The sequence below is a fragment of the Schistocerca americana genome, chromosome 6, assembly GCF_021461395.2.
Source record: "Schistocerca americana isolate TAMUIC-IGC-003095 chromosome 6, iqSchAmer2.1, whole genome shotgun sequence".
Classification (NCBI taxonomy): Eukaryota; Metazoa; Arthropoda; class Insecta; order Orthoptera; family Acrididae; genus Schistocerca; species Schistocerca americana.
In genome coordinates this window covers 280,341,968-280,366,575 of record NC_060124.1, presented here as the reverse complement: position 1 = coordinate 280,366,575, position 24,608 = coordinate 280,341,968, and positions in this window count along the sequence as shown.

Below are 24,608 nucleotides of genomic sequence, written 5' to 3'. Positions count from 1 at the left end.
TTCCATACCGTCAACAGTTTAAAAAAAAAATGGTTTAAATGGCTCTGAGCACTATGGGACTCAACTACTGAGGTCATTAGTCCCCTAGAACTTAGAACTAGTTAAGCCTAACTAACCTAAGGACATCACAAACATCCATGCCCGAGGCAGGATTCGAACCTGCGACCGTAGCGGTCTTGCGGTTCCAGACTGCAGCGCCTTTAACCGCACGGCCACTTCGGCCGGCTGTCAACAGTTTAAATAAACATTACTGCTGAAGTGGCATACATACGTAAACTTATTAAATCCACAATAAATCGCACAGAACATTTTTCTTCGCTGATTCGTTGCCGGCCGCTGTGACCGAATGGTTCTAGGAGCTTCAGTCCGGAACCGCGCTGCTGATACGGTCGCAGGTTCTAATCTTGCCTCGGGCATGGATGTGTATGATGTCCTTAGGTTGGTTAGGTTAAAGTAGTTCTAAGTGATGACCTCAGATGTTAAGTCCCATAGTGCTCAGAGCCATTTGATCTGATTCGCTCGACACGTTCAACACAGCATTGATTACATATTAAAATAAAAGACGCATACTTTTATAGAGCCACACCGTGTGACAGCGTAATATTATGATGATAGGTGTAGCATTTTAAAATGGCCTAGCCTCGAGATCAATTTATCGTGAAAAAACTCATTGATAAAAACTCTGCCAGATTTATATATATATGTGAAATGGGAAGTTGAATGTTCCTCATTAACAGGAAACTTTCGTATATTGTATTTAAATTAAGTGACGAAGTAAACCTGTTGAAGGAGGGAAACTAATGGCTTTGATTCGGTGGAAAATTGCTGGAAAAGATTTGTTGTGCGCTAAAAAACTGTAATGTTCATTCATTTCCCTCGTTCTTCATTACAAGAGTGTGGAAAGTATACCCGTTGAGGATACTGAAAAACCCGCGTACACGAACATTGTCGATGTTTTTGTTTCGTCAGTTTCAGTCTGTGAACACGATAATAGTCATTCTGTAGCGACCTCCGTCAGGTCCGTATTATATCTCTTAAAAAAATAATGTAACTATTTATTTAGAGGAAACACTCTCCTAGTAAATTTGTAGGTCGTTTGATTTATCGTGATCTGTTACTGATTTTTAGTGAAGTTAGCTTTCAAAAAGATACGAAAGAGATATTATAAGCAAAATAATGAATTTCGTAGGTTGCCAATTACGTATTATATCTGGTTTTATCGAGCGCCAGGCTCCCTACAAATTACTGTAAATGCAATAGCGTAGTATTACTCAGCTCCAGTTCACTGATCTGAAATTACTACTATCACAGAAAATAGACAAGTTTTAATAAAATTATTTCACTGGATTCCTTCAATTCATCTCACTGAATATTTTTACATAATTTCTTCCGCTCCGGCTATCAGACATTGTGCTGTGAAAAAATATTTTTAAATGTACCGCGTAATGGCGGCTAATTGTTAACAGTTAGAGATCACTGTTCATTAAATATTCTTTTCATGAGATAAATGTGGCGTAGGTTCTTGAAATAACACACGGAGATCACTTTATACTAATATATTCTTACTAGGACACAGTTTACACCATTAAATATTTGCAATTACGTTACGACAGAAACAAATGCTAGCGCAGCACAATAGCTCGCGTACCTTATTCCAGCTAACACCAGAACGAACAGAACAAAACAAGACAGAAGAATGAGCATTGCATTGTGTTTTATACTCTTACAAAGATAATAGCTAAAAGGCTACTTACACATTATAATCTCATACAATAAAAATAATGTCTTTTCTGCATCTATCGATCTATATTGTATATTTTTACAGTAAGTGTTATTACCAAGGTTGTAGTTCACTTTGAGTCACATACAGTCATTTTTATTTACGTTTCACCTCGATAATGGTGAATATTGCAAAAGGGACACTACATCCGTTTAAAACATGTCGAAATATAACAAAGCCGGGGTGGCATCGTCAAGGGATGCAAAACAGAATTAGCATGTGTATCACCGAACGGAATTCATAATAAGGTGCAAAGTAGGACAGAGTGAAGTTCGAATGCAATGTTAATGGGACTACTTTTTCACAGCAAACTGGTCAATGCTTTTCTTCCACTTATAACTTTTGGAGGTGGTGCGTCTGGATTACAAATACGAAAGCCAATGGGTTTTATTGGATGATTTTGCTAATTGGCAACGAAGTGTAGCAAATGATCCGTTAGAGGGTATGGAGGAGAAAATGTCGTACGGACATGTTGCCGGAAACCCATTCCATGGGAGGGACACTCACTTGACGCTGGAGCTAAAAGATCTCTGACAGTGGTCTCGGTGTCATCACTAGGCAGATGTCCCGTCAGACAAGGTCTAAGCCAGACAACGGTGTGGAACGTTTTCAATGATAACGGGCACTTTCCATGTCACCTACTACATGTGCATACCTTATTACCAACGGACTTAACTCCAAACCGACGAGTTCATCGCTGATTCGTCACGCAGTCCTCCACGGCCCTGAGGTTCCTGCCATCCATTCTATTCCAGAAGGTGCTACTTTTCCGAGGGTCGATATCTTTATCATGCACAATAACCACCTGTGGGCTACAAAGAATGCGCGTGGTATGGCGGCAGCGAACCATTAGCAGCGGTTCATCAGCCTCAATGCGTGGGCACGGATTATTGGCAACCGCCTCGTGCGAGCAGTTATCCTTTCGCAACGTCTCACTGGCGAGGCACGCCCACACTGCCAGCGGGTCAGCCGTCCTCCCTCCGTGGAAGATGTGTCTTTGGCAGCACGAGCGGTTAGGCGGCTTCTGCATAAAGGCGCTGCGGCCCACTCTCCTCTTCAGTGTGGAACTAAAGCACTGATACAACGAGGTGTGTTCTGGCTGGTGTTTCCTCAAGTGTGCTGTCAGTCTCTGAAACATACGCTCTCACAGATTTTGGAGCGGTAGCAGCGGGGAGGAAGTGGTAAGCTGCTGGGCCTAAATTACGTTACACATCTTGCTAAAAAATAATTTATTACACAAAAATTCAGACTTCAGTATTAAAACCCAAAATCCTTGTTGTAACTTTCACTAATTGAATAACACAAGCTCTGTACGTCATATTACAATTTGTGATGACATCATGCGATTATAAATAACAGTTTAACAGATTGATGGTAATCCACATAAAACCAAGCTGTAATCGCAAATTTTACACAAAGGAAGGAGTCAAAACTGAAATGAGTTTGGAAGACTTTAGCTAACAACTTTAAATGACAGATCAAAATAACAAACAAGTTAAACCGTGAGCTGAGCAACGTAACTGTGCTTACGGAATTGTGACGTAATCCAATTACAGTATTCACACCTGATCAAAATAATTTGAACTTGAGACTATAGCATTATTAAAGCTTGCAAATGGTGTTATGCCAGGGTTAAATGCAATAATAGGTTTTAAAGAAGCACAACGGTAATTACGTAACTTCAGTTAGTGAACCTCTCTTAAAATTTTAAGGATGAGTGCACAAATACAAAAGATCATTGGTCACAGGCGCACTGCCTCTTCTAAATGGTATCCGTCTACAGGAGGAAAGAGACTCAATCCAGACAGAAAGTTCAAAAGACAGTAATGATAACTTGTAAATAACAGTTCCCACAGTACACAAAAATTTAACAGCGAAATAATAATTACAACTGACTGACTTAAAACAAGACGAAAAGTTTAAAAAAAAAAAATTACTTAATGTAAGAGCTTGGTTCCAAATAATAATACACAGGCCACAATCAAATGCTCCGTGTGCTTTTTGAAACATCATTTATCAATGTAGCCTTTACGGTGCATTAAACAGAACAGAATAGTTGAATAGAAGTATCTGAACCATAAATTTGTTAAATTTGTTACCATAAGCAACCCATATAAATAAAACATACTGGAAATTCCAGTCACCAAATTTCCCCTCCGAATGTGAAAATATTTTGTTGACACCAACATACATAGGGAGGAACGATGAACACGATAAAATAAGGGAAATCAGAGTTCGTACGTAAAGATATAGGTGCTCATTCTTTTCGCTCGCTGTACGAGATTGGAATAATAGAGAATTTTGAAGGTGGTTCGATGAACCCTCTGCCAGGCACTTAAATGTGATTTGCAGAGTATTCATGTAGATGAAGATGTAGAAGGCAGTCATATGCTAAACAAGGAACGAGCTAGTGTTATCTGCTACACACGATAGCTGCCAATTTAAAACTTAACAAAAAAGGCAAGCAACTTGACGCCACAACGCTGTCCAAACCTAGACAGGACAGTAAACACATTACTCGCATTTCATTTGTAATGCAGGCCCAAGGAATAGTATAGTAAGCACAACAATTCCCACCGTTCTGCCAGCCGATGTGGCCGAGCGGTTCTAGGCGCTACAGTCTGGAACCGCGCTACCGCTACGGTCGCAGGTTCGAATCTTGCCTCGGGCATGGATGTGTGTGATGTCCTTAGGTTAGTTAGGCTTAAGTAGTTGTAAGTTATTACGAGATTGATGACCTCAGAAGTTGAGTCGCATAGTGCTCAGAGCCATTGGAACCATTTGAACCACCGTTTTCTGGAGACCCCGGAAGAAGAGAACACCGAACCATAATGTTGTGTACATAGTTCCGCGTAGTCATCGCAACTTTCCCACTAGAGCGCGCCCCGCTAAGCACAACAGTGCAGGCGCAGCCCTCATCCGTCTCCGCACTACGAGATGGCGCTGCCTTAGAGACGGACCAAATTCTGCTTCCGCCGTTTCGCGTATTAATATGTAATGCAGCCAATGAGATTGCTGCTAACGTAGAACCTTTTCTCCTCACGGATCACACTCGCGCAGTGATACCTGAATGCGTGAGGTATTTTAATGAGTGTACAGACCTCCGATTAGTCAGTCTGCTTTAGTCTGCATAAGTCTGTACCAGTCTGCATTTGTCTGTACCAGTCTATAGTCAAGTTTCAGTCTGCGCCTAATAAGATTACCATATTCCTGTACATAGCCATGAAGATAAATGTATAGACACTTTTGTCAAGTATCGGAGATATATGTGAGAATAAGATTAACGTACTAAGACCAAAGGAACTTCAGATTGTCAATTGTAAATAGCCTGCAGAACCAAGTTAAGTCATTTTTATGCTTGTTATTATTTTAATAAATGTGTTCGAAAATTAATCAAGTTCTGTTTAAAGTTGGTCACCGTCAATCTGCTACTCTAAGCGTGCAAGTGGCATTTCTATCGTCTGACCTAATGGCAGAGGATAAACACGCCACGATAAGACCACGAGACACATTGCTGACACTCGCCTACTTCGTTAAAGCGACAAGTCAAATAATCTGATTGTGTGTGTCCCGAAGGTCTTACAGTACGCACACCACACATAACTTAGGTCTCAAGACCATCTACATATAACAACGTAGCCACAGTCTACCAAAGTGAAGAAGAACTGACAAGAGTCCCGTGACAGCCCGTACAATATCACCAACTCAGAAGACTCCATGCCACAGAATACCACACTGCACCTTGACATGTTCTTCAAGATGCTGACAAAGCTTTTCGAGACAGACGTGCCTCTAACAATCACAAAGTCCCCAACGCTATCACCCAAGTGACAATGACACACCACAGCCTCGCTGCTCCGGCCGTTGTCGTCATACTCTACGTCACTCGCGGAACCTCGCAGTTAGCCACCACACAGACTAGGCGCCCAAATAACCTGCCGCTCTCTGCGCAGGAAGCCCTCTGACGGAAAGTGTTGAGAGAATGATCGAATCAACCAAGGAGGCAGGAGTCGCGGCAAAACCGTGCCCAAACGATTTGATACAAGCTAGCTGCGGAGGGCACACTCTTATCTCCAAGTGATGTACCTCCCTTGGAACGCCTTCTGGCCATATGTCCATATGATCTTTTGCTTCTTATCCACTCAGAGAAAGTCTCCTTCAATTTGTCCTCATTTAGCAAAATAGCCCTATATGTATATGAAGTATCTTGAAGTCAGGTACTTCGTCTCTCACTCTCAGATGCAGATGCGAAAAACAGAAGCGACAGTTCTGTGCCAGTTCGCACCAACTTCTGCAGCCGCCAGTTGCAAAGCTCGAATATGAAGCGGAGACCAGACAGGGCTGCGTGTTTACACTGCTTGTCAATACTGCGTTCCACCTACCCTCCGCTGCTGCGACCCTATCGTTGTTCATGTTCAACACCAGTACTCAAACATCCGAATTTACGCAGTTTTGATGAACGGCATCTGTAAAAAAAAGTGCCATAAATTTCCAGCGACATTTTTTGGCTTCCTTTGGATTATGCCTGTAACTGACGACTCGTTTGTTTCTTTCCTCTATTTGTGCAGTTTGTTTTACAGCCATATTCGGGACTGGTGTCATTCCGTGTTCCAGATGGTCTGCGGGCGCCTGCCGTAATGCTCCGTGTGTCAGACTGTCGGCGCCAGAGCACGGGGTCCATATTTCGTGTCGCGGCTATTGTGTGCCGGCAGATTAGCGGCGTCATTCAAAACTGCGCAACAACGTAAAAAAAAAGAGGCAGAAGCTGTTGTTATTTATGGATTTAATCTACGCAAAAGCGTCCATAAATTGGTTAGCGCGCAAATGAGTATCGCCAAACGGATTTTTCTGCCGTCTCATAACGCCGCGCCTCCGAGCGCTGGAAAATGTGGCGAAATGCGATGATCGCTGTTTCACGCGGCCGATTTCATCCCAGTGCGAAATTGCAATGAGCGCGCCGCCGAAACATGAAATATGGAGCTGTGTCTGACATTCGCGTTAGCTTTTATCCCTCTGTTTCTCACGCTGATGAACTCCTTGTCATTGGAGAAGAACATATAGTTTTATATCCAGGAGTAACTGTCACTGGACAGCTTATTTTAGACGATGTCTAGGATATTGTTTAAGTAAATGGCTTGCCATTTGTATTCATTAATCTCGTTGTCATATGATTTCTTCTTGCAGTTGTCTGAGTACGTTTCTATGTGACGCGATACAAAACAAAAAAAGCACTTGCTTGTGTACATTCCGTGTACGTACTAAATCACTTCCGATTACGGGGCTATTGTTTTCCCTTTGCTGCTTAGTAAATACTTCTTTCTAACAGTAACAAGGGACTTACTGGATCAGCCTGAAACAGCTGAAACTATACTTCCTTTCCAACAAAGGACACAAATAAAATGTCATGCCCGAGGTGTCCTATACGAGGGGAGACCCAAAAAATTATATTTAAAAAAATTTATTCGTGAACCTTTTCACGAAATTTAGATGTGATGCTCTTGCTAAGTCTCTTTTCCCACTTTTTGAACCACGTCCCGAGCTGTTCGCCAATTATTTCGCCCACTGCTCTTTGCGAAGCTGTTTTCACTGCCTCCACATCACCATATCGCTTCTCTTTTAGTGTTTTTCTTTTTATACTTGGGAATAGGAAAAGTCGCATGGGGGTAGATCTGGCGAATACGGTGGGTGGAGAACTACAGACATCCCTGAGGTGCCAAATAGTGGGTCGCTCGTAATGCTGTGCGTTTGGGGTGTTGTCGTGATTCGTGATGAATGAAGCAGTCACGTGATTGCCAAAGTTTCTGGCGTTTCCTCCGCACATCCTCTCGCAGACGTATTAAAACTTCCAAATAAAGCTGCTGGTTAACAGTCTGGTGAGGAAGTACAAATTCCCGATGCACATTTCCACGGACATCAAAAAGACAATGATTATCGTATTCACATTCGAGCTCAGCCACCTTCCTTTTTTTGGTCTGAGCGAGTTGGGAGTCCTCCATTGGCGTGACGCTTGCTTTGTTTCTGGGTCCTACTCGTAACACCAACTCCCACCATCTACAATGAATTTGTTCAGAAAGTTTGGATCACTTTCTGTCTGTTTTCAAAGTTCTGGCATAAATTCACGTCCATGGTTGTTTGCTCCTGTGTGAGAAGGCGCGGAAGAAATTTAGCCGCAACATGTCTCTTGTGCAAATCCTGATCCAAAATCTGATGGCACGAGGTCCAGCTCACGCCTCTCTCTGTTGAAATTTTGTCGATCGTGAAACAAGGGTCCTTCTTGACTCTTTGCCGATCTTTCAATCGTTTCCTCGTTTCGCGAGGTTGCAGGGCGTTCAGAACGAGGTTGAACTTCAGCACTCATCTCACCTCGTTGAAAGCACCCAAATCATTCGAAAACTTGTGTGCGGCTGATAGCATCCTCTTGGGAAGACTCTTGAATCATTTCGTGAGTCTCCGCTGCCGATTTGTTAAGCAGGAAACAAAATTTCACACACACTTTTTGTTCTTTTGTTGTTGCTATAACGACTTCGTAAATGAAATACACGAACAACACTACTTTCACAAGAAAACACTGACGCCATCTCTGGACATTTATTTCGTGAAGGTCTCTACTAACCCCGTCTATCATGAGAACTCTGTTCTACGTCTATTTTTTTGTCCCCTACAGAGCAAAGACGGGGTTCGTTCACACCTTAAGGTGAAACGTAAGTTGGTAACAAACGCCAATACTAACAGTGGAACGCCAATGTCACCAGCTAGATCTCATCTTTAAGAAGAAGTATAAGGTGATATATTCGGTTTTTCTTACTCTATGGCTCTGAGCACTATGGGACTTAATATCTGAGGCCATCAGTCCCCTAGAACTTAGAACTACTTAAACCTAACTAACCTAAGGACATCACACACATCCATGCCCGAGGCAGGATTCGAACCTGCGACCGTAGCAGTCGCGTGGTTCCGGACTGAAGCGCCTAGAACCGCTCAGCCACCGCGGCCGGCACTTATCCTATGAATGAGGACAACTGTGTGAGTTGAAATGACATGATTAATGTCTCAATATTAGCATAGAAATACATGCTTTTACACAGTTTACCATGTGACAACGTTAAAACAGTTGTCAGGATAACGCATCTCATCAACATCAAAAGTGAAATAATCCTTAACACAACAATATTAAATATTAACTCTCAGAAACTTAAATTATCCTAAACACGACAATATTAAAGTTGAACTATATGTTTCTTTACAAAATTATTCTTACGATTTTGTTATGATGTTGGTCAGTACTACGATGAATCATATGACTCCGGTTCAAAGTTCGGTACTATTTTTTGGATGACAATCAAGTCTACGGTGGATGGTTAGTTATGTGGCAAATTGAGCAAGATATTACCCAAGTTCGCTCCAGTTTACAGTGGACGCAAGCTGGTGAAACAACAAGTTTACTCCTCTGCACGTGGTATTTACCTTATGCTGCTATGAGCTGTCGTCTGCTATATCACTCGCTCCGCTGAAATTCCTAGAAAACTAATAAAAACCTTTGCTGATTTTTTCAGCATAAACTCTACCTATATTTCTCGTTATGCGAGAAAACCTGTACTCATCCACAGTCGTAGAATATGGCTATATACACGCGCATGGCTGGAGCAGCGTGTATATTACAATGCCCTCTCAGTTCTCGCAAGAAAAATTAACTAATTGGCTGGTACGTTTCTCCACAGTTGGAGCTAAACAATGCTACAGCTAATTTCTAGATGGATGTCAGCCGCTGTGAACACAGTGTTCACACAAATTACTCCTTTGCGTTGTACACAGCGTTATGCACTCCATTCTGCACTAGACGCCAGTTCAGAGAAGAGTCCCCTCAAAATTTCCGTCTTGACTTCCTCATAGCTGAACTGTCTCCCCACCTGGATTCTTTCGTTCTTCACGTCACAGCTTTTTTCGACCAATAGGAGCGTTCCTCTTATTTTGTGGAAACTCTCTCTATTAGTCGCAAGGGCCCTAACATTAAACTGCGTCGAAACTTCGGCTCTTTACTCCTTCCTAGTGCGTTTCCGCCATTCGGACGATTTGTGCCCGCGCCAGATGTCAAATTGGGTACATTGTCTCCCACATGTGTACCTCTCTCTGGACACGTGATCGAAAATGCGTCAAGCTTCTTGTTAGTATCCATTTGGAACTCTGAAACGTAGTTTTTTGAAAGCTTTCTTTCCTGTCCTCCCTCAGATGGACCGTTAACTCGCTCTCCCCTTCTGAGTCACGTGGTCAGTCGTTGATCTGGCTTGGGACGCCCCTTTAAGTGATTTCCGTGTATCTCCCGTGACGAGGCCTTGCCTCTGCCCTTGCCCCTCTGAATTCCATACTAAAACTCCTCTCGCTGCTTGTTGAACCTTCTGCTCATAGATATGCATTATACAGGAACGGTGTATTAATTACCGTCGATTGTCATCCCTTTTTGCATTACATACTGATAGGCAAATTTGCTCATAACCGCCGAATTAAGTTAGATGTCATATTCACCTTCCCATTGCGATGTATAAAGCTCTCATGTAAGGTGCGAATTCGACCTTCACTTATTCTGCCGCCTTACAGAAGGAAGCACACCAGCAGATAAAAATTCACTTGCCACCTTCCTGAGAGATAGTCCCCACTCCTTCTGAATTAACAATATAAGTGTAGACCAGTTGTGGCTTGAATTCAAAGAAATAGTATCGGCAGCAGTTGAGAGATTTATACCAAATAAACTAACAAACAACGGAGCTGATCCTCCTTCGCACACAAAACGAGTGATAACACTGTTGCAGAAACAACGAAACAAACATGCCAGATTTAAACAGTCACAAAATCGCCAAGATGGGCGATCTCTTACAGAAGCTCGAAATTTAGCGTGTATTTCAATGCAAGATGCTTATAATAGTTTCCACAGCGAAACTTTTTCTCGAAACCTGGCAGAAAATACAAAGAGATTCTGGCTGTGTGTAAAGTATGCTAGCGGCAAGACACAATCAATGCCTTCTCTGCACGATAGCAATGGAGATATTATCGAAGACACTTCTGTCAAAGCAGAATTACGAAACACAGCCTTAAGAAATTCCTTCACAAAAGAAGACGAAGTAAATTTTCCAGAATTGGAATCAAGAACAGCTGCGAAAATGAGTAACGTAGAAGTAAATATCCTCGGAGTAGTGAAACAACTTAGATCACTTAATAAAATCATGTCATCTGGTCCAGACTGTATACCAATTAGGTTCCTTTCAGAGTATGCTGATGCAATAGCACCACACTTACCAATCATATACAACCGTTCGCTCGACGAAAGATCCGTATCGAAAGACTGGAAAGTTGCACAGGTCACACCAATATTCAAGAAAGGTAGTAGGAGTAATCCACTAAATTACAGGCCCATATCGTTGACGTCGATATGCAGCAGGATTTTAGAGCATATATTGTGTATGAAAATTATCAATTACCTCGAAGAAAACGGTCTATTGACACACAGTCAACATGGGTTTAGAAAACATCGTTCCTGTGAAACGCAACAAGCACTTTATTCACATGAAGTGTTGAGTGCTATTGACAAGGGATTTCAGATCGATTCCGTATTTCTGGATTTCCGGGAGGCATTTGACACTGTACCACACAAGCGGCTCATGGTGAAATTGCGTGCTTATGGAATATCGTCTCAGTTATGTGACTGGATTTGTGATTTCCTGTCAGAGAGGACAAAGTTGGTGGTAATTGACGAAACGTCATCGAGTAAAACAGAAGTGATTTCTGGCGTTAACCCAAAGTAGTGTTATAGGCCCTTTGCTATTCCTTATCCATATAAAAGATTTGGGAGACAATATGAGCAGCCTTCTTAGGTTGTTTGCAGATGACGCTGTCGTTTATCGACTAATAAAGTCATCAGAAGATCGAAACAAATTGCAAAACGATTTATAAAAGGTATTTGTATGGAACGAAATTTGGCAATTGGCCCTAAATAACGAAAAGTGTGAAGTCATCCAGATAGTGCTAAAACGAACCCGTTAAACTTCGATTACACGATAAATCAATCAGATCTAAAGGTCGTAAATGGAACTAAATACCTAGGCATTAGAATTACGCACAACTTAAATTGGAAGAAACACATAGAAAATGTTGTGGGGATGGTTATCCAAAGATTGCGTTTTATTGGCAGGACGCTTAGAAAATGTAACAGATCTACAAAGGAGACTGGCTACACTACTCCTGTCCGTCCTCTTTTAGAATACTGCTGCACGGTGTGGGATCCATACCAAATATGATTGACGGAGAGCACCGAAAAAGTTCAAAGGAAGGTACCACGTTTTGTATTATCGCGAAATATGGGAGAGAGTGTGACAGAAATGATACAGGATTTGGGAAGTAAAACAAAGGCGTTTTTCGTTGGAGCGGAAACTTCTCACGAAATTCCACTCACCAACTTTCTCCTCCGAATGAAAAAATGTTTTATTGACGACGACCTACATAGGGATGGCAAATGGTTCAAATGGCTCTGAGCACTATGGGACTCAACTGCTGAGGTCATTAGTCCCCTGGAACTTAGAACTAGTTAAACCTAACTAACCTAAGGACATCACACACATCCATGCCCGAAGCAGGATTCGAACCTGCGACCATAGCCTACATAGGGAGAAACGATCATCATGATGAGATAAGGGAAATCAGGGATCGTACGGAATGATATAGGTGTTCGTTCCCTCTGTGCGCTATGCGAGACTGGAACAATAAAGAGTTGTGAAGGTGGTTCGATGAACCCTCTACCAGGCACTTAAATATGATTTTCAGAGTATCCATGTAGATGTAGATGTATATAACTTCCCCAGCAAATTACCCTGCAAGAAAAGTTTTTACAATAATTCTGATCGTGAGCACTTATGACCTTCAGAATATGCTGCACTGATACTTCACCAGCAACGTTTCTTCGTCTCTCTGGCTGTGCCTCCATCCCCCCCCCCCCCCTCACCGCCACTGCCACGTAATGCCCGAACTCAAAGTACGCGGTATAGAGGAGTGAGTAAGAAGTTCGTGTTCCTAATGACGGTGAACCAAAAAAGCGATAGCACTTTTAACGTTGTGCGCAGATTCCATCCTGTAGACTGCGCCAGAGAGCTTTGAACAGTTGTTATGCTGCTATTCATAAATGCAGTGTAAATGAGCGAAACGAATTAGCGCGTTATAAAAGAAGTAGCGTATCATATTTAACCACTATCATTGCTGCTGTGCGTTATTTTTCTTGGATTCAAAAGCTGACACTGTTAAAGTGAAGGAGTGGCTTTATTGTACGACATGATTCGCATAGTTGAATTGTAAATCGAAAATCGTTAATTCCAGTTAATATTGGTTTTCAGTTGCTTTGGTTCGTTTCTGAGGCATATGTGAGTGAAGTTGACGTATTACGTACTGTTTACAAGTAAACAACGTATTCTCGAGCAAGGCTTCAAAACACGTTCCGAGACGCTTACTGCTCCTTCCTCACCTTACCTCAAATCTTCTGCATCCATGGAATAGAACGACTCTGGTTGTCGCTACGCAGCACAGCACTTCGCGCTCGGGCATTCTGCAGCTGGAGCGGGGCGGAGCGAGTGATGCACAACCAGCGTGCGCGAGGTCTTGACCCTATAATTTCAGAAGGGCATTAATGTGTACGATCAGAAATACGGCCCAGATTTTGACGCGGAGTCGATTGCTTGTGCTGGTGTGTTACAAGAGTGCCCTTTACCCTCGGAATATGGGGTCCAGTTTGTGAAGTTTCCTTGTAAGTCACAAATTTCACACACTGTACAAAAGTAGTCAATAATTCTCAGAACTAAACTCGACAATACTAACCTCTTACTACAAGCCTCACGTTACTTACGCGTCAAAGGGATGTTGTTGTTGTTGTGGTCTTCAGTCCTGAGACTGGTTTGATGCAGCTCTCCATGCCACTCTATCATGTGCAAGCTTCTTCATCTCTCAGTACCTACTGCAACCTACATCCTTCTGAATCTGCTTGGTGTATTCATCTCTTGGTCTCCCTCTACGATTTTTACCCTCCACGCTGCCCTCCAGTACTAAATTGGTGATCCCTTGATGCCTCAGAACATTTCCTACCAACCGATCCCTTCTTCTAGTCAAGTTGTGCCACAAACTCCTCTTCTCCATAATTCTATTCAATACCTCCTCATTAGTTATGTGATCTACCCATCTAATCTTCAGCATTCTTCTGTAGCACCACATTTCGAAAGCTGGTATTCTCTTTTTGTCTAAACTATTTATCGTCCACGTTTCACTTCCATACATGGCTACACTCCATACAAATACTTTCAGAAACGACTTCCTAACACTTAAATCAATACTCGATGTCAACAAATTACTCTTCTTCAGAAACGCTTTCCTTGCCATTGCCAGTCTACATTTTATATCCTCTCTACTTCGACCATCATCAGTTATGTTGCTCCCCAAATAGCAAACCTCCTTTACTGCTTTAAGTGTTAAAACTTCTAATTCATGTTCTTACCTTTATTACTAGTTATCAGACGCTTCTAATCCATTAGGGAACTGCGTTCACATTTTAAGACTGTAATTATGATATTGCGACCTGCACTATGAAATCGATCGATGGAAAGAGAAAAATAAATAAATAAAGACTATCAGGAACTTACGTCCGCGTAGATGTGCAGGAATGTAATTGTCTCTCAAAACACAGAGTGACAGTAGTATGATACCAAAAATGTCGTATTAATAGTAAAACACCTCAGTTAGGTTTCCAGGTGAAAGAGCTTAATGAATGCCAGGAACCGCAACTGATTTAAAAATGAATTTTAAGGTATGCTACGAATCTGTCAATAGATAGTGTAAATTCATTAAAAGTAAGGTCTCAAAACGATTTGGCGTGAAGCATTTAAAGTACCTGATCTTATTTGATGGCTTCACGCACTGTAATTATAATACAAACTAACAGGGCTGAATATCCCAAGTTTGCCCTGAAAATTATTCAGCCGCTTATAGTGAGTAAAGCGAAAAAATAAATCTGCAGCTATGTTCACACTCCATGTTAAAGTACAATGTATTTTGGCTCCTCTGACTTACCTTTCTTGCTCTTGTATTTTGATATTCTTCTAGTTGTACTATGGCTATATTATTCGCTGTAGTATGAAGCAGTTGCCACTTTTCTTCGTTACAGACTATGCCACATACAATGTGAGAGCTCATACCCACACCCTGCCTACATATAGTGTACTGATCACATTCAAACATATTCACTATTGAGAACGTGAGGCCACCAGTTGTCAAATGTGAGATATTTTTAGCACATCATGTTTCGGGACAGACGTTATAAAACAAGGAAACCCGTCAATAAATCGCAATATTGCACGTAGTAACAACCATATAAAAAGGTTATATCAGCCTGTAGTACAATGTACCTTAAATCATCAACGCCATTAGTGACTATCAAAAGTAAAAACTCCAGTGGCGACTATGCATTGTCACATATACAGTTTCTTAGAGTATCTCATGTTGGCGTGTTATGTACTCAAGGCACCGTTGTAAAATAAAGGCAGCCTCTTTCACATAGCAAATACAGTAACGTGCTTTCTTATAACGAGTGTATCATGCCCTCCAACGATATCGTACCCCGAAATAAATGAGCATTATATACAGGCATAGAAGTTAATTCGTAACGCGATAATACGGTTGAGGGGCTGGACCGGAAAGTACAAAACGGAAAGAAAAGAATGCAACACCCGCAAAGACAGGATCACACTGACAAGTGAAGCAACAAGTAGTTCATTATTGTTGGAGAAGAAGATGATGACAAATTCACATCACATGAAAGACACACGTGACAGAAAAGTGCGTCCAAACAGTCTCATCAATACACAATGTACAGCCCTTAGGTGGTAGCGAAGACGCAAATTCTCGCATTGCAAATATCATAAAGGTGTGAATGGCATGCTACGGTAGATTGTCCCAAGCACCTTGCACCTTTCGTTGAAATTCGCCAATGAATCTTGCAGGCCCTGGAGAAAGACTAAATTCCCACTTCATATGTGTTCAGCTGAGGAGGGATCTGGTAATTTTTCTGGCCAGGGCAGTTTCTGTACACCACGGAGATCATATCAGTCGCAGCAACCATATGTGGACGTGCATTGGTCTGCTGAAAAAGACATCGACTTTCCTTCGTGGAAATGGCAGGAGCGGTGGAAGAACGGCGGATGCATAGTAAACCTGGTCTACAGGTTTGCATATGCTCCACAGACGACTGTTGAAAGCAGCAACACACCACTGATGCTTTGTGACCAACATGTGAAGAGGCTGGAACCGAATGAGGTAGCACAGCGGTTAGAAAAAAAAAAAAAAAAAAAAAAAAAGGTTCAAATGGCTCTGAGCACTATGGGACTTAACAGCTGTGGTCATCAGTCCTCTAGAACTTAGAACTACTTAAACCTAACTAACCTAAGGACATCACACACATCCATGCCCAAGGCAGGATTCGAACCTGCGACCGTAGCAGTCACACGGTTCCGGACTGCGCGCCTAGTACCGCGAGGCCGGCCGGAGTGGCCGAGCGGTTAAAGGCGCTACAGTCTGGAACCGCACGACCGCTATGGTCTCAGGTTCGAATTCTGCCTCGGGCATGGATGTGTGTGATGTCCTTAGGTTAGTTAGGTTTAAGTAGTTCTAAGTTCTAGGGGACTTATGACCACAGCATTTGAGTCCCATAGTGCTCAGAGCCATTTGAACCCAGAACCGCGAGACCACCGCGGCCGGCAGCGGTTAGCACATTGGACTCGCATTCTGGTCGTCGATGGTTAAAACCTGTGCCCGACCACTCAGATTTAGGGTTTTCGTGATTTCCTTAAATCTCTCCAGGCAAAAGCGGGGATAGTTTCTTTGAAAGAGGACTGCGGGTTTATTTATTTATTTATTTATTTATTTATTTATTGTTCCGTGGGACCACATTTAGGAGAAGTCTCCATGGTCATGGAACGAGTCAATACATGAAATTATAACACGATTGTAGAAACACATAAAATGAAACAAGTCGTTAGTTTAAATAAAGAAAATCAAGAATGTAACACTGGAATTTGCTTAATTTTTTATCTCTTCCAGGAGCTCCTCGACAGAATAGAAGGAGTGAGCCATGAGGAAACTCTTCAGTTTAGACTTAAAAGTGTTTGGGCTACTGCTAAGATTTTTGAGTTCTTGTGGTAGCTTATTGAAAATGGATGCAGCAGAATACTGCACTCCTTTCTGCACAAGAGTCAAGGAAGTGCATTCCACATGCAGATTTGATTTCTGCCTAGTATTAACTGAGTGAAAGCTGCTAACTCTTGGGAATAAGCTAATATTGCTAACAACAAACGACATTAAAGAAAATACATACTGTGAGGGCAATGTCAAATTTCCCAGACTATTGAATAGGGGTCGACAAGAGGTTTTCGAACTTACACCATACATAGCTCGAACAGCCCGTTTTTGAGCCAAAAATACCCTTTTTGAATCAGAAGAATTACCCCAAAAAATAATACCATATGACATAAGCGTATGAAAATATGCGAAGTATACTACTTTTCGTGTTGAAATGTCACTTATTTCAGATACTGTTCTAATGGTAAATAAAGCGGCATTTAGTTTCTGAACAAGATCCTGAACATGGGCTTTCCACAACAGCTTACTATCTATCCGTACGCCTAGGAACTTGAACTGTTCCGTCTCGCTTATAACATGCCCATTCTGTCTGATTAAAATGTCAGTTCTTGTTGAATTGTGGGTTAGAAACTGTAAAAACTGAGTCTTACTGTGATTTAGCATCAAATTATTTTCCACAAGCCACGAACTTACTTCATGAACTACATTATTTGATAATGTTTCAATATTACACACAAGATCCTTCACTACCAAGGTGGTGTCATCAGCAAACAGAAATATTTTTGAATCACCTGTAATACTAGAAGGCATATCATTTACATAAATAAGGAACAGCAGTGGCCCCAGCACCGACCCTTGGGGAACGCCCCATTTAACAGTGCCCCATTGGGACTGAACATCATTACCACTCTCAATATTGCGGAGGATTACCTTCTGCTTTCTGTTCTTAAAGTAGGAGGCGAACCAATTGTAAGCTACTCCCCTTACTCCATAATGTTCCAACTTCTGCAGTAATATTTTGTGGTCAACACAGTCAAAAGCCTTCGCTAAATCAAAGAAAACACCTAACGTTCTCAACCTTTTATTTAATCCATCCAAAACCTCACAGAGAAAAGAGAATATAGCATTTTCAGTTGTTAAGCCATTTCTAAAACCAAACTGTACATTTGACAGCAAATTATGTGAATTTAAATGCTGCAGTAACCTTGTATATACAAGCCTCTCGATAACTTTAGCAAACACCGATGGCATAGAAATAGGTCTATAATTGTCAACATTATCCCTGTCTCCCTTTTTATAAAGTGGCTTCACTACCGAGTACTTTAATCGGTCAGGAAACCGACCACTGCTAAAGGAAAAGTTACAGATATGGCTAAGTACTGAGCTAATATACGTGGAACAATACTTCAGTATTCTGCTAGATACCCCGTCATATCCATGAGAGTTCTTGGTCTTTAGTGATTTAATTATTAACTCAATCTCCCTCTTGTCAGTATCATGGAGGAGCATTTCAGGTAACAGTCTCGGAACACTTTTTTCTAAGAGCGCTATATGATTCCCTGTTGGGACTAGGTTTCCATTTAGTTCACCTGCTATATTCAGAAAGTGATTATTAAGTACTGTACATATATGCGACTTATCAGCAACACGGACATCCCCACTACGCACTGATTCTATATCCTCGACCTGTCTCTGCAGACCAGCCACTTCCTTTACGACTGACCATATGGTTTTAATTTTATCCTGAGACTTAGCTATTCTATCTGCATACCACATACTTTTTGCCTTCCTAATAACTTTTTTAAGCACCTTACAATACTGTTTGTAATGGGCTGCTGCATTTAGATTTTGACTGTTTCTAACGTTTTGATATAATTGCCACTTTGTTCTACAAGATATTCTTATCCCTTTAGTCAGCCACCCAGGCTGCCTGTTTGTGCTAGTACCCTGTTTTAAACGTTCTAACGGAAAGCAACTTTCAAAGAGCACGAGAAAAGTCTTGAGGAAAGCATTATATTTATCGTCTACTGTATCAGCACTATAAACATCTTGCCAATCTTGTTCCTTGATAAGGTTTACAAAAGTCTGTACAGCAACTGGATCAGCTTTCCTAAAAAGTTGGTAACTATATTTAACATGTGTTGAAGCACAAAAATCTTTTAGACTTAAAATTTGTGCATCATGATCTGAAAGGCCATTCACCTTTTTGCTAACAGAATGCCCTTCTAATAATGACGAATGAACAAAAATATTGTCTATGGTTGTTCTACTGTTCCCTTGCACTCTCGTTGGAAAGAATACGGTTTGCATAAGATTATATGAATTAAGGAGGTCTACCAGCATCCTTTTCCTTGCACAATCACTTATACAATTAATATTGAAGTCACCACATATAACTAACTTTTTGTATTTCCTATAAAGTGAACCAAGAACCTCCTCTAGCTTTAGCAAAAATGTTGTGAAATCGGAGTCTGGGGATCTATAAATAACAACAGTAAGAAGTTTAGCTCCACTAAATTTAACCACACCTGCACAACATTCAAACACCTTTTCAGTGCAGTACTTTGAAACATCAATTGACTCAAATGGGATACCGTTTTTCACATACATGGCTACTCCCCCACACCGCAAAGAGCTCCTAGAAAAGCTGCCAGCCAACCTGTATCCTGGTAAAGGAAGCCTCTGAATTATCTCCTTATTTAAGAAGTGTTCAGATATACCAATAATTTCAGAGTCAACATCTATAAGCAGTTCACTAACTTTATCTCGAATACCTTGTATATTTTGATGAAATATACTAATTCCCTCATTAATCGGATACCCAAGCTTTGTAGAAAGTGGTTTCTTTGTTAGAGAGACTTCCCTTAAGCAGGAATACCTATCAGCTGACTTCAATCTAAAAAAGGTACAGCTCTAACACCCACAACTACCGGAATTTTCCCATGAGTGATCCCACCACCCCCACCTATGCTGTCACCTATAAGTTTTGCCAACCTCCCCTTCCCATACCTGTTGAGGTGCAGGCCATGTCTAGTGAAACCCGTCCTACTGATAGACTCCACCGACACCACTGAAATGTGACTCATGCCTTCTGTCATCAGCGCACCCCCAAGTCTCATGTTATTACGCCTGACGGCTATATTAAGATGAGGCCGATCGTGACGCTGAAACAGTTCCACGAAATGCACATTCGTGTTGCCAGTCTGAGTGGCTATCTTTTCCAGGTCACCATCTATGTCATACTTCCCATCCCTATCAATACTATTACCAGCCCCACCCACAATCACTACCTGATCCTCTTTAGTAAAATCCCTACATAACCCCCCTATGTTAAAAGTCACCTGAGCCAATCCTGCATTAGGCTTCACAATGCTGGTGACCTGGTACTCACTCCCCAAAACTTCCTGCAACTGCTGGCCTACACCTCTACCATGAGAACTACCTAACAGCAGAACCTTCTTCTTTCTCTTAGACTTTGCAACTGTCCTAGCCACCGTAACTGCTGAGGTCTGCTGCATACTTCCTACATCTACAGCTACTAGAGATTCCTCTCCACTAGACTCTGACAGTTGGTCATATCTATTACAAACACCAATAGTAAAACTATCTGAAAATCTCCTTCTCCTAGCAGATCTCTTGCCAACAGCCAGCTCCCATTCCCCAACCCCCTTCTCCCTCCTCATCCTATCTAGCTCCTCCTGTGCGTTTTTCAACTGCACCTGAAGGGCACAGATCTTACGCTCCTGCTCCTCTATCAACTTACTCTTGCTACATAACCTGCAGTTCCAGGAGAGGATCTCACCAGAATGCCCACTGGCTTCCCCACTGCATTCCCCCCAGTGAAAATACTTCGAACAAGTCTCACACCGCAATCCACTACTCACGAACCTACGGCAAAGCCCACACTTCTCACTCATGGTAAAATTTTACAATTATTGAAACAAGAAAACAACTTTATCTAAGTTCCGCTACTACAATAAGAGGATGTTAAAAACTGACTACAATTATCACAAACTTGCTCTACAAGGGAAGTAACTACTATTATTGAAAGTATTAATCAACAACAAATGAGAATATAACAAAATACTAACACAGAAAGAAAATCAAACGTCTAATGACAGTAACGAAACTGAAAGCAGTTCGCAAAAATTTCTTCTGAAGTTATTTCACCGGAAAACACCAAGAACACCGGTTGAAGACCACTAAAGTTCCTAAATAAAATACTATACACAAACAATTAATTAGTACTTAGCTTTCGATGCGCCGCTACAGCTGCAACTGGTCAGCGCGGAATGTAAACACGGGTAAGAGGTTAAGTTGCTCGATACGAAACACTCACAAATATCAGGCCACAACACACGAAATGCAGAGGTGAATGAAGAAACCACTAATAAGTCACTTATATAGTAAATATTATCACAAAAACAGTTAAAATATATATCTGAAAACTAAAAATAGATGAAAACTTAGAGAGCGATCTCACACGCAGTCACCCCATCCTTGACACATTCCGAGTTTGTGCTCCATCTCTAATGACCTCGATGTCAACGGGACGTTAAACACAAACTCCCTTCTTCTAAAGGAAGAAACTGCTCAACAGAAGTATCTAATAATCGGCGGGCACGGTTCTATCGTAGAATGAATGTTGTAAACATTGTTCACCTCCAAGAACGGAATCTTCCGCGACGGGCCTGTTGTATAAAACATTTTCGGACTTCTTGCCTTGTGAATTCAGGGTAAAACCTCGAGCTTTCGGCGATTACCTCCAACGACTTCGTCAGGAGCAACTGACTGTCAAAATCGCTGCTGCAGTAGCCTTACATAAGCCAAATACGGCTTCTGATTGGTCGGTAATTACGTCATGCTGTCGTAGATGGTGTCAGTGATAGTGATGGCGCTTGTGGCACCACCGCTCCTGCCGTAGCGGACCGACTGTGTGTCACGTGATATAAAGTCAGGGTTCTCCAACAAGAGCAAACTGGAAAATGTTGAACATACATGTAAAAACTGATCGATTGCATTCCTTCTCTTCTGTGGCGCTACATCCATCGAAATAGTCAGAGTCCTGGGAGGACGAGGTGTCAAATCATTTTCCAACTTCCTAAGAAGACAAAGTAGATGCTCGCCCTGTTAAGGACAGTCTCGACCTCAGGTTCCCTGGGATTTACAGCATCCACTGAGAGTGCGGTAGCAATTGCATCGGTCAGTCCATCCGCACAGTTGCCGATCGCTCTGAAAAACATAACGACGCATTTAACATCGAGACTGTGAAGAACATAACATGTTAAATATCGATAACTGGAGAAATCTGCAGCCTTACAAATATAATACACTGTTTGACGAAACCAAAGATTTGGCACAGGCTCTTATATACTGGGATTCAGTAATTAAAGAGACTGTAGAAATAAGAATGTGTGATAAAGTCTTCAATCATGACAGCGCTTATAATATTAAGGGTGCATGGAAGCGAGCTGTAGATGCAGAGAAGAACCGGAGAGATTCATCACAATGTTTAAGCTGCGGTGGGAGTGGTGGCGCCACTAACGCAGACATGGACACCATCTGTGACAGCGTGACGTAATTACGGACCAATTAGAAGCCGTCTTTGGGCTATAGAAGGCCACCACAGCAGCAGTTCAGTTCGGCAGCCAGATGCTCCTGACGAATATGATAGAGGTAATCATCGAAAGCTCGAGGTTTTATCCTGAACTGACGCGGCAGGACGTTCTAGACTGTTTTACGCAACTGTTGACGTCTGAAGTCAGCACAGTTCCAACTAGCAGAGTCAAAACAGAGGGTGCACAGATAGCCCTCCTGAGTGGAAGCTGATCGACGATGACTCTGTCAAATGAATCAACTAAAATCCCTCAATACGGACATATTACACCCTGGTGTCGGTGAACGGAGTCCTTGAGGCAGTGTATTTAATGAAGCCCAAGATCGCCAACCCAGCTTACATCATCCGCACCTGGGGTGAATTAAACTTGGACTGCCTGTCTTAAGGTTAACGAAATTTCGGGCCAGTTTGTTTGTCCATCATGTACAATGGGACTGGAGCCCACACCCCACTGCACGATGTGCATCAGGAGCGTACCTAACCTTCAACGACACCGGAAGCTGACAGGAGGCAGGCCATTCTCGACAGCCATCTCTCATTTTACTTTCACTCACAAGATCATCGGACAGATAAATTTTCGTTTCATTTTCAACTTCATTCCATACACCAGCTTGAATGACCACAGAATTAAATTACTGGAGATTGAGATTAACGACTACTTACTTTTCTTTATCATGATATGATTACTACAGTCATTACCACATATTGTTTACACTTCATCTCCGCATCCGTAGTCTAGGGGTAGCGTCCCTGAATAGTAATCAATACGCCCCTGGTCCGGGGTCCAAAGCCGACTACCGCTTAAATTTTGAATAATAATCGGCACTGGCGGACGAAGATTTCTAGCATAAGAAGTCATTCTCATTCTGCCAACAGCCTTGTCAAAGAGATTCTGGGCACTCTTTTGCCCTTGGGGTGCGAAACTGCCCCCACAAGTGAAAAAATCAACAATGATCAACGGCATGATGACGCAGAAGGCAATGGAAACCACTGCATTAAAGACACGTAGTGTGGATCAACCGGCGTGTGGCCCCTAAATGAAAAAGTGTCACGATGATCTTTCCATTGGCGAAAGATTCTGGAATAGTCCCCATTCGCATCTCCTGCAGGGAAATGCCGAAGGGGAGGCAACCACGAGGAGGAAATCGAATTACCAAGGGAAGGTAACGTTCTACCACTCGCGGCGTGGAATGTCAGAAGTGTGAACGTGGTAGGAAAGGGAAATGCGAAGGTTCGGTCTAGGTACAGTGGGGGTCAGTGAAGTAAAACGGAAGGAAGACAAGGATTTCCGGTCAGATGAGAATAGGGTAATGTCAACAGCAGAAGAAAGTGGTGCGGCGGCGCGGTTCCTTCTCTCCCTTTTCGATGTACGTGCACCTACCTGTGAACATTGTCTCAGCAGATCATCAGTAGGGAAGCCGAGCGAAACCTACTGTACTACTACGTGAACCAGGCTGAAATTAAAGTCATTAATCTGCGTTTCGGGAGAAAGTTTTCACACGAAATGAAAGGTTGGAAATTTTGTCCTTAATTAATATATTCCGAAAATTAGGTGAACAAGTATCACTGCCAAGCCCGTGCTAGTCTTAACACAGTAACTCACAATGCCTTTCACTCACGTTAGCATTTTCCGAAAACGTAATAGCTACCAAAGTACGTATTGTTTTTGATTGAGAATGCTCGCCAAATATTAAGACTGTCGGTACCTAATGCAGTCACAGTTTTTAGCCACCGACCTGCTCAATAAGCCACGCGGAATTTATGTCTTTTCTCGTCACAAAATTCACTTAAGAATACCGAAATTTCTACACACCCATCGGAATAATTATGCCGCCACTTTACAACACTTTTGATGTATGAAACACTGCTGGATCTGGCAACTTATCATTTACATTGGAACTACTACTACACACGTCCGAACTGTTTCATGGCTAGGCTCCGATCCCCCTCTCTTCAGAGAAAGACGCACGAAGAATATTGCTTCACCATTGGTCAGTTTACTCAACAGCCAATAGCAAAACAACATTCTCCCGCGTCAATCCGCTCTTTTCAAAA